This window comes from Dermacentor andersoni, chromosome 5, assembly GCF_023375885.2.
Source record: "Dermacentor andersoni chromosome 5, qqDerAnde1_hic_scaffold, whole genome shotgun sequence".
NCBI lineage: Eukaryota > Metazoa > Arthropoda > Arachnida > Ixodida > Ixodidae > Dermacentor > Dermacentor andersoni.
The window spans coordinates 83,592,998-83,604,752 of NC_092818.1; the positions used below are offsets into that span (position 1 = coordinate 83,592,998).

General features: G+C 46.9%; 1 non-coding gene across 1 annotated transcript; it reads right to left on the bottom strand.

Annotated features, from left to right (window-relative positions):
* Window positions 1–11,415: 11,415 nt before the first annotated feature.
* Window positions 11,416–11,499, bottom strand: TRNAL-CAG (transfer RNA leucine (anticodon CAG)). The gene has a single exon. It is a non-coding gene; the product is annotated as a tRNA-Leu (tRNA).
* Window positions 11,500–11,755: the final 256 nt, after the last annotated feature.

Here is an 11,755-nt window from a genome sequence, read left to right on the forward strand (position 1 = left end):
CGATCGAATTAAGGCCCGGCTGCTCTTGACCTGACGCGGCCGCCCGCGCGCGTTTTATTCTGCTTTTTCGAGCGGGACGAGTACGCCGAGTGGCCGGCTCTCTCCGCGGCGAACGAGAATAGCAACCATGCATGCGTGCGACGCCGGCGTTGCGCCGTGCGGCGCGTGCCCCGCCGTAACAAGCGAGGAAGCGTGCACGGCGTTGTAGCTGCAACAGAAAAGAAGGCGCTCTCTAACCCCCAAAACTTGCTCGAGACAGATTATAACATAGCTATACGTAACGACGCACGACGAGAGCGCTCTTTCCTCTTTTTTCTCGCCCTATTTTTTTTTTATTTTTTTTTGTCCGCAGCAGCTTGAATGGAAACGCTTTTCACTGGTCACAGCGGATAGAAATGACGAGCTCTAGGTGGCTTTCAATTTTAGTTTTTGTCATGGTTGCAAATACGTGCCGCTTCCGAGGGATGTGGGGGTGGCAGCAGCTGCAAACGCAACGTCGGGCGATGCTGAGCGACCTGTCTATCAGCGTGTTTGTTCGAATCAAACGCTTGCAGCGCAGCAAATAGTAGCTTGCACGAGGGCGGTGAACATCGGCGAAACGTTGTTGATGAAAGTTGTTTGCTGTGGTGGTACTGGTCAGAAATGCATGCTTTATCACGACAGTCCTGAAGAGGAGCGACTGAACTATGCCTCTTTGACCCTTTTGGAAAGAAAATAATATATACATTCCTGCGCTGAGCAACTCAAGAGCAACATATCATGTTAAGCAAAAGTGGTATTCAATAAGCCTTTAAGCCATCATTTCATAGACGGGACTAAAGAAAGAAAGAAATTGTGTTTAAGGCATTACACGCGTCCTATGCCTCACGTAGTACTGACGAATATAAAATTCCAAAGAACTGAGAATATTGCAGAGGAGAATAAAAAAAAATGGAATACATGCCTCTACATTTGCCTGGCTTACATTTATTAAGCGCACCCCGTTCCCTCATGTACTCGTTCTTTGGTTTTCTTGGTCAGGGCATTGATCTACCCGTTCTGTTTTCTAGAATTTCCACCCCATAGGTACTCCTGTGTTTCTCTGCAGTACTTCTAACCGCGTTTGGCGATTCTGCCTTGGCTGCACTTTTCGAAGTCCAGACAAAGCCGACCACTAAAGCATTGACCTTCGCAAATCGCCGCAGCTCGACCACTTAGAGGTCAAGTTCACCTTTTGCAGTGTCTCCTGGGTCACGCAAAGTTGGTTGCTTCGCAGACAGCCGAGTTTGAACAAACGCGCGAGACCTTGATCACGAAGCGAAATGAGCGATACACTACCAAACTTAGCCGCGACTCGCGAGGTCGCCGAATAAACGCGGGTCCCGCTGCAGTCTTCAATTGTGCCAATGTCTAGAAGGCACGTTGGCATTTCACCGAACATCCAAACTCCATGAGCAGCGCCGTAGAATCCAACCCTAGGCCTCCGTATTGATGTATATAATCAAGGAGTCGCTTATAAGGACGAACAATCGTAAGGCAATGAAGAGGAAATCGGAATGGCGTCGTGTCCCGTATCTATCGGGACGCGGGGTCATCGAAGGGGTCGGTGGCGTGACTCTCTCTACCTCATCGGACGGCGATGAAGTGACGCTGAAGCTCGGCCAGCTCACGCGCTACTGCGCTTTGGATGCCTCGTCAAGACAGGTAGTAGGAACCGGTCCACGGAAAGGAAGACGAATCGCGAGGAAAGATTGCTAGCCGCGGCATCAGGCGATAGCGGGAGCGATACGTGAGCGACAGTCAAAGTACACGTGTGCCTGCATGCTTCCAGGTTCGCTGCACGCAGAACGCAAAACCACAAACCAAGCTGCAATTGGCTAATAAGTGTGGTGTCCAACTATTGAAAAATTCAAGCTGTCCTTGCAAACCCCTACCAGAATATCAAGCTCCGCGAAATGTATCGATGTATACACCTAATGCGATTGCTAATCTTTCATATAGACAAGAAATATGTTAGTTTGTTCCTTTTTTTTGTACGATAACCAGAATACTAATCATTTGAAAGAAAGACAACATAAACGTTCTCGGCTTATATCGGCGAAAGTACTGTTAAGCATGCGATGTTCATGTATAATCGACTAGGGCATCACATTCACTGGGTATCATTATAGAACTGAACATCTCTAAATGCGGAAGCTTCAGTTATGCTGTTTAGACTCCATTCTATGGTTTTCTTTTTTTTTTTTGAGTATTGACGAGTTTACCAGCGTCATGTTCATCAGCTACCTACTGCCGCGGACTCCTTCAGCATTTCGAAATCCCGCAACTTGCACCGAGTGCCTTCACTGTTGTCTACAATCACTACCAGACCCTGTGAGAGGTAGCTTACTCAAATACATCCATCAGCTGATAGACATGGTGGTGATAATTTTAAAGCAGGAAAAGAGCGCTAAACAACAGGACGAGGAGAGGGACATATACAAGAGCGCTGTGTCCCCCTCCTCGTCCTGTTGTTTAGCGCTGTTTTACTGCTCGTAATCATGAACAAACCAGCCAAGATGCGCACTCTTCTGCAGAGCATTTTAAAGATTTATGAAATTCTCAAGAAGCGCCTGTGGCAGATAGCATATATCCTACTGTCGAGCTGGATTATTCGAAGAGATGGACATTAGTTGCACGATAAATCGAAACACATGTTCAACAATTAGAAAAATGGTTAATTACCTTAGTTACTTACTTTACCGCACATATTGCGATTTACGAACTGCTGCCGCTGAGTGCGAAACGCATCCACTTGAAGTAAGTTTTCAGGATTACACTGATTTCGATATATTATTTCCTAAAGTGTGAGACGAAATACGTCGGCGTTCCAGCTACTTTCGTGCTTCAATGAATAAAAGAGCGTTTTCGTAAAACAGTAACTAGAACCACAGTGACTTTTTCCGGGGAGTTTGATGGCTCATATCTGCAAACTGGTGTCATCTGGGAAATTAATTCCAAGTGTATACGGCTGACAAACTCATCGGCTACAATGGGTAAATTGTAATATGTGCCGCAAATAATGAATTCAAAGCGCATTTAGTAATCTTCTGATAATTAGTCAGATATGGCTTTTGGTTTTTGTGCAAGTTATGTTCGCCTCTCTGAACAATCTAGCTCAAGGACTAAAAGTGCGTTCTTTGCAAGAGGTGATTGTTAAAAATTCCATAAAGCTTTGTATCATGACCGTTTAAGCACCACAGTGTCCGCAGTCAAGAAAGGAGGCAAAGTGATAAGGCTGAGTACTGTCGAAGGCGCGAGCTGGTGCACAGTTGAAGTGGTGTGCAGTCTCAGTGAACTGTTTCGTGAAGCAAATAGTGTACATTGTAAAGATGGGTTGTTGTTCTAGCTGTCCTGAACACAACCACTGAGGAAGGTAAAAATTTGGAGAGCATTAGTGTTTGACGCTGAACGCTATAATAGCGATGCTTTGTTCTGTTAGTTCTTGCATGAAAGCTGCTTTTGATGTGCTCATAAGATAGCTACTTGCCAAGTGACCACATTCTCAAGGGTCGGCGAGCCACCTACAAGCTCACCGCCCAACGAATGTGCGTTGGCACGGTGCACCATATATATTTTTTTTTATTGCGACAGCGTGCCTTCTGGCATAAAGAAATATTTAAACATGTAGATACACTCCGGATTCACGGAGGAAGTCCAGCAATGCCCGGTGGTGGGGCCCCAAGATCCAACTTTCGACATCTGGCGGCCGACCTGGGGGTGGTCCACATCGAAGCAGGTGTTTCTGGCGGAGGGCATGTAGAGAAGGGCAAGTCCAGAGGAGGTGCCCAGTGTCCACCTCGCAGACAGGAGCGGGACAGAAGGGGCAGGAATCGCTGATGGAGGCGCGGTACTGTGCCGACCACGACCAGGTTATCGCAGGGGTGAGGGCGACACGGAGGCGTAACCTTCGTAACAAGACCTCTTCCCAGCGCGCTAGGCCGCCAGGGAGGTCGGTGCCACACGGTGGGAGAAGTGCTCGCGTGGCGCGCCGAAGGTGTTCTTTTTCTGCGAAGAGCCTTGTCTCCGGAGAAGTGGGGGCCAGTTGAAGTGGACGTGAAGGTTTGTTATGGCTCGCTGCATCCACTAAGGCTTGTGTGGGATGCGCATTGCGACGTATCCATTGTACACGTACAGTAACGGATAATTTCTCCACTGTGTCCTGAATGTCCTGTGCCAAAACGTCGGAATTCAGAACACGCCGCAGACAACGGATGGCAGCTGAGGAATCGGTGAAGATATCAATGTGTCTACTAGACGGCGGAAGCAGCGGACAGAGGATGGATATTGCGTCTCGGATTGCCAAGAGCTCCGCCTGTGTCGACGGCCAGGCAGGGGAGCAAGCATACGAGCAGGTTGCGATTTCTGACAATACTTCAGGACAAGCGATAGCCGTGGTGACGTGATCATCACTCACGCTAGCGTCGACATACGCTACATGTCTGCACGAAGAGCTTGCACTCGTAGCTGATGAGCTATTTGCTATTATACTCGACTCTCTAAGGTGGCCAATGGATCGTGTGTGTATGCGAGTCAGAGGCCGATTGTCCGTAACTTGCTGATAAAGCCATGGTGGTCGTGGCGAGCAAGAATCGCAGGGCATCACTGAACCGTCTGCCATATACTTCTCAAGAGCTGCAGCTTCAGGGATATTATGGCACTTTGCGGAACGAGCTTGGCGACGCTGGTGGACCAGTTCGTCTAGCGTATTTAGTTGCGCTTCGGCCTGGAGTGCGTGAATGGGCGTAATTTGTGGGAGGCCCGTAATAACCCGCATTGCTGCTCGATTGATAGATTCCAAGCGGTCCCACTCTGCTCGTGTCATGTGGTGAAACTGTGCTTGGTATATCAATCTTGGCTGTAGCACAGTACGTATGAGGAGGCGGGCAATGGTAGTTGTGGCACCACCTGACTTTTGAGAAATCCTACGGATGAGGTGCAGCATTTGGGATGTCTTCTGACGTGCTGTGCGAATCCAGGGGCCGGCGGAGCCGGAATCGTACAAGTCCAGGCCGAGGACTCGGAGTGAATTGACGATTGGAATTCTGTTTCCGTGCAAGAGAAGGACGATAGGGGTGGTGTTAAACGCACGGCGGCCGCGCGCATTCGCGACCGGAAGCAGAGCCGTCTTTTGAGGCGACAACGTGAGTCCCAGAAAAGAGCACCATTGATCTGTAATTGTAAGAGCGAGCTGCAACCTTGTGGCTTGAATTTGGAGAGACGGGTGGACAGTCCAGACAGTGATGTCATCCGCATAAATGAGTGCGTGCAGGTCAGCAATGTCGCCCAATCGCCATGCCAAGGGTAGGAGGCTAATGTTGAAAAGTATAGGGGCCAGCACTGACCCTTGCGGTACACCGCGATGTGGCCGAAAGGATCCCACATTCTCCTTGTTGATGCGTATGGCGAATTCACTAGATGTAAGAAAGGTGTGAATAAACTTGCATATGTGGGCGGGTAAGTGAATCCAGCGTAGCACTTCAACGAGGGCAGCATGGCTGACGTGGTCGTATGCTTTGTGCACATCCATGCCGAGCACGGACCTCACTCGGGTAGATCGGCCACCAATCAAAACCATAGAGGACAAGTGACCTAGGCCGTCTTCTGCTCCAAGGTGGGGGCGGAAGCCAACTTGCGACGGATGATACCAGTGATGTACGTCTAGCCACCACTGCAGACGGTTAGCCACCATGCGTTCCAACAATTTCCATAATGTACACATAAGAGAAATTGGTCGAAGATTTGATATGTTGTCATGAGGTTTGCCGGGCTTTGGGATGGCGATTATAGCTGCTTGTAGCCAGTGCTCCGGTACTTCTCCTGACAGCCATGCAGCGTTTAACGAGCTAAGAACATCTTTCAAGGTGGCTCCTTCTAGGTTTTTAAACGCCTCATAGGTCACGCCGTCAGGACCAGGGGCAGTCTTCAATTTGGCTTGGTCTATTGCAGCGAGAAATTCAGCCACCGTGAATGGAGACTGCATCCCAGCGATAGCGTGAGCTGATGGGAGTGCCCCTGCACTCGGCGTAAGCGTAAATGGGGCGGAGACCACAGGTGGCTGCGTATCATAACCGGGAAATAATGCCTGCGCTATGTCAAATGCAAAGGCGTCTGCGGTTTTGCCAGACGCGAGGCACGCGCTGGAACCCGGGTCAGGAGAGCGTCCACCGACTTCCATTGCTCGGAATGTTCTCCAAATTGAGGCGGCGCTGGTGGTTGGACCTAGCGAAGAACACCAGGCCAACCAGCGTTGACGTGAAAGGCGACGTTCGTGGCGTCTAGCTGCAGCTGTCAGCTGACGGTGCCACCATATTTGCTGCTGCTTGATGGTTATTGCAATGCTTTTTTCTAATTCATGCTTAGCTTATAAGCAGGAGGAGGAGGAGGAGGAGGAATGTTTACTGCAACTTTGCCTTGCAAGAGTTGCTGGCATTTGCCCTGCCTGTGCGCCACTTTACAAGTGCATTAGCACACACTGAAACTGGTAACCCATGCGCAATTGGTGACACAAGGAAATATTAATCGCAAAAATGGAGTTGAAACAGGGTGCCACAGGCTATGCACCGTCACTTCTACGTTGACCAACACGGCTCACCATTCACAATCTACCTCTGAATCACAGAGGAATTCTGAGATGAAGCACCTCTCTCCGAAATATCCAGTGTCATCGAGGGAATGGAATGCCACTTACACTTGTGTGCGGGATCATCTTGTGCGTCATACAGCCACTGGTGCTTTATGTTCCCTGTCGAATAAAGGACACTCTAGCGAAGAATGTTGGATGTCGCGATAAGCTTGTCAGGGCATACATTACGATGACGCGTTAAGTTGTTTTGCACCGCCACCCGAGAGATGCTCACCCCAGCATGGGCGCCTTTAAACTCCCTGCAGGTGTCAGCAATGAAGAGTCAGCAATGAAGGGTCAGCAATTATGGGTCAGCAATGGCAGCATCAACTTTATTGAGGTCGATTCCGCTTTTCAAAAGATAGCTACAAGCGCCCGAACTTCTTCAGTAAATATACTAAGGTTCTGTAAATGCGTGCGTACTTGTAGACATTTATTCATTGGATGTCCCTCGCCCAAGGTAGGTATCAATGAATGTTGACCATGTTAGGCTGACTTAGCGCTTAAAAAGAATGTGTGGTGTCATTAACGTCGAACACGCTCCAGCCGGTATAGCTGTGGCTACAACGGGCGCAGCTTCTGCATTATTTGTTGCGCTTGCCAAACTTGCCGAGCGCCGAGGTTGTAATTGCCCATCGCTGCATTGTAGCTAACGCTATTTCACGGGGTAGTTGGTTGCTAGAACTCCGAGATATATTACGGGCACAAGTCTGAACGAGACACACAGAGCTGACACAGGTGAATCAGAATGCAGTGTGGCCAACCAGCATTTCAACAAACCCTACGTGACAGTCGAACATACCCTATATTACAGTACGTGCACTTCACCAAGACCCGAAGTATTCACCGACGCACTACTTTTGTGTTCAGATAATTAAATAGATTATTTAAGCAAAAATAATATTACAAATAAAAACCTGGGCGCCAATATAATTGACCAATGGCTCCAGGTAATCGAAACAAGCAATTTCTCTGAATAATTTTCATAACATGCATCACAAGTACGTTCTTCAAGCGGTTTTTTATTGCTGTATTCTTGTTATTTATTGCTGTATTGCTGTACTATTACTGTAAGCAGTTGCTGGGGCTTTAGATTTGACCTCGTGAAATAAAGAAATGGGCCAGTGAATGGAAGGAAGTCTTCTCTGGACCTAGAGGACAGCCGCCCGATAAAACATCTGACAACAAAGATGGATATCTTGCACTTTAGTTTGCTTGGCCTCTGCAAAGCATGCAGCCATGCAGCGCCGGTACTCTTTGCCAAAGTCGACGTCTTCTAACGGCAGCAAAACGTTTAGGTCCATGTGGTCGATGTAGCTGATTTATAATGCGGTGTTTCGGACAAAGTTCTGCAACAGGGTTCTGAGAAGACACTCTCTTTCTGTTTAGAGCCCTGCTAAGAGATTCTCACGGTGCTGAAGAAGGCGCGTTTAGCTTGTTATAGAAGTTCAGAACTTATCCCATGAAGCTCAAGTAGGCCTCGGTGACACACTTCATGTCGTTTAAGATATTTTTGGCTACGACAACGCGATCAGTAATGACTTCGTCCTGGAAGAGAAGTGTCGGCGTATCCCATTCTTCTAATACACGCTCGATGCAGTTGTGAATGACGCCGTCGCGTCCAACAACGATGCAATTTTTTCCTTTCTCTGTTTGGAGATATTCCTGAGAAGCGGCCAGCTGAGCTTGCCACCTGCTACTATGGCTAATGTAACAGGCAATATTTCGCAGGAGGTTTTCAGCGTAGCTAGGTAACTTCATTGCAGATTTTCTCGCAGCGATGTGGGCAGAGTAGCACATGCACCGTATTACAACGAAAAGCCGATCTGCCTTTCCAACCAAGTTCTGCATCAAAGAATTGTGTTGGTGGACCATTCTACTGGTATTCTCGCAGTTACGACGAAATATGTTTTCAAAGGTATGTTCCTCTGCGGGAAGCATTTTTTAGCTGTTGATGCAAGTGCCTCGGCAGAACGAAAAGTTGCCTCCAAGGAAACCACTGCAAAAAGCTGAGTAATGGTCTTTCGTTTTTCGATCCAAAATTACCGCCCAACACAGCAGATGACCTTAGTGCCGAAACTATTGGTGCCATCATTGGCGAAAAGTGCAAACTATGGATTGTTTTTTTTCGCATGTTCCTGCGAGCTCGTCAGTCTCGGTATTCGCCAAGAATTTTTTTTTGTTATCGCTGTGTTTTTTTTTCGGTGTAGCGGCACTTGGTTAGCGATGTTGAGCTGGTAGAAATTTCTTGTGTATGTTCTTCTAGATTGTCGATTGCTCAAAATGCTAAAGAACAAGAAAGAAACCCTCCAGTGCGGTAATTACCCTACGGTTGGGAACGCCATGGCGAAATTAGGCTGCATTTTGTCGTAAGATTGCCGGGCGGCTCTACGGCATTACCAAGCAGTCAAAATGGTCAAAAATGCCCTACAGTATGGTAATTACCATACGGTTAGCCACACTGCCGGAACATGCGGAAATTTGAGGATGAAAAAAAAAGAAACATCACGCGCATTAAAAGCAACATGAAGGCTGAAAATATAAGTGTAGCCCACTTTATCAGAAGGCACGTGTAGTAAGTTTAATTAAGCATCACTGTTAGAGAGGCCATATAGAGGAGGGATACGGACTAATTTCAGGTTTTTTTTTTTTTGTAATGTATGCCTAAATCTATATACACGAGTGTCCTTGCATTTTTCTCCCCATTGAAACACGGCCGCTGTGGCCCGGAAATCGAAACCTAAACATCGAGCTCTGCAGAAAAACGTCATAGCCACTGCGTAAGCCTGACAGTTTGCTGCGTCTGTTGTAACCCAAGAAAGAACAAATTGATCTGGCATTCATTTGCATCAAAAAAGAAAGAAGAGGGTTAGCCATTTTACCGCCGTTTGTGTGTATATCTGTGAGAAAATAGAGCCATCTAGGTACCGTGATTTCCTCAACTGGATGGGAATACTCCATCAGTATATATCACGCAGCCGAATAAAAAGGCAATAAAGAGAAACTACGAAAGAAAAAAGAACTTGAGCAGATCTATTTAACTCTGAGCAAACACATGATGTACAGCGTGACCTGCTAGAGTGGCTAAACTTTTTAAAACATGCTCGCGCAAATCTTACTCATAAGCGCAGGTGAATGTGATGATTGTGATGGAGCCTCAATTAACGGCACAAACCTACTGTGGGGGATAGGCCAGGAATCTGTTGGTAAAATAGTCGCCACTTACTTTCTTTCCTTCTTTGTTTCTTTTTACGGTCTTCCTTTGAATTTTCATTCCTTCTTTTGTTCGTTTCTTTATCTACTTCTATACTACCCGCCATGATGACTTAGTGGCTGTGCAGTGGCGCTGCTAAGCACGAGTCCACGGGTTCGAATACCGGCTGCGGTGGCCACATTTATATCGGGGTGAAATGCAAGAGTGCTCGTGTACCATGAAGTGGGTGCAAGTTAAAGAACACCACATGGTCAAAATTTTTCCGCAGCCCCCACTACGACCTACCTCATAATAAGACCGTGGGTTTGGCCCGAAATTTGTTTCAATTTTCTTACTTGTCTAGCCTACTATGAATTTCTTTCTTTCTTTCTTTCTTTCTTTCTTTTTATAGAGGGCAATGATAGAAAACTGTCTTGGATGGCACGGCTGAATATTTACGGTTGTCTTTAGCTTGCCGTGACGCCCTTACTCCTGCCAAGACAAAAAGAAAAATGTATAACAAATTATACATTAAGACATAGAAAATGGATGCTTGATGCAGTGCATGCTCCTACACAGCTACTGAGAAAATATTTTATAACAAAATATGCCGGCGTAAACAATACATAAATGATGCTCTAAATAACAATAAAATGACTACTCGAATAGTGCTCTAACTACTCTAATAGATCCGTAATTTCCTTTCTCCTGTTCTGCATGCGTATTCCGTATTTAGAAAAAATCTAGCAGCACGGGGTAATCAGTTAACGTCAGCTGTCTGACCAGTTAGGATTCGATCTCCGTATCTCGTTCTTGGCCGTTGATTATGGTGTACACGCTACATTTAACGAGGCACTAAGTTAAGAAAAGTATACACGCTGATCTGTTCAATATTGGCGCAAGACTTCCAACATTCGCTTGTATTTGCAAGTATTCCGTTGTTGTCGGCGGGCAGGGCAGCAAGAACAACGTAACAAAACAAGAACCCTCGGTGAAACACGCCAAGTCGGAGCAGCGCGTCCAGCTCAGGAGTGGGACGAGCGAGGGCGGAAATGCACGCGAGGGCGAGCAGTTGAAGCGAAGGACACCAAACGCTTGGAGCTTTTGTGCGGAGCGTGTGTATATTGTATTGAACAAGAGAGTGTTGGTAACCCTGAATCACTATAAGTGTAATGTAGCGAATGAAATAGTTAAAATGAAAAGTACTACTGCAATTATGACCTCGACGACCATAATTTGTCATGTTCGGAATTTTGTACTCTTCCGTAGTATGGTTCAACGAAACCACACACAGGGTGATGCAAGAATCATTCTAGATATGATTGCGAAGATTACTATCACTCTTTACTATGGTTTTCATGTTACGACACAGTATTAACAAATAGGAATCAGTACCTTCATAAACTGTACCCGTTACATTTATTAATCAGTCGTGTCGGCTGGACGTCGCGAATGATCCATGTTATGCAGCGTCAAATAATATGTATACAATTACCTTACAAAACCCCGCCACCCACGACCCCCTCACCCCAAAAAAAAATTAAAAAATGAAGACCACAGGGTCCACTTTAAAAAAGTATGTCAGAAGTGGGATTCGAACCCACGCCCGGAAGACCGGACTGCGACCTGAACGCAGCGCCTTGGACCGCTCGGCCATCCTGACAGACGGAAACCCGTGCCAAACGAAACGCTACACGAGCAAGTGGAGTACATGCCCAAGATTCGACACGGCAGTGTAGGATAGATTTTCGATAGCAGTACTTTTACAATGGGACGCTGCAAACGGGAAGTTATCATAAATAGATAAGTTCACGCTGCGCATAGCAACAAATCTTTGAGCACGTTACTGTTGAAGTAACGTTTTCGCTTTCGGAAAATGGAAAGCCGCAGCAATATTCACTATCAGGGCTATTGATAAT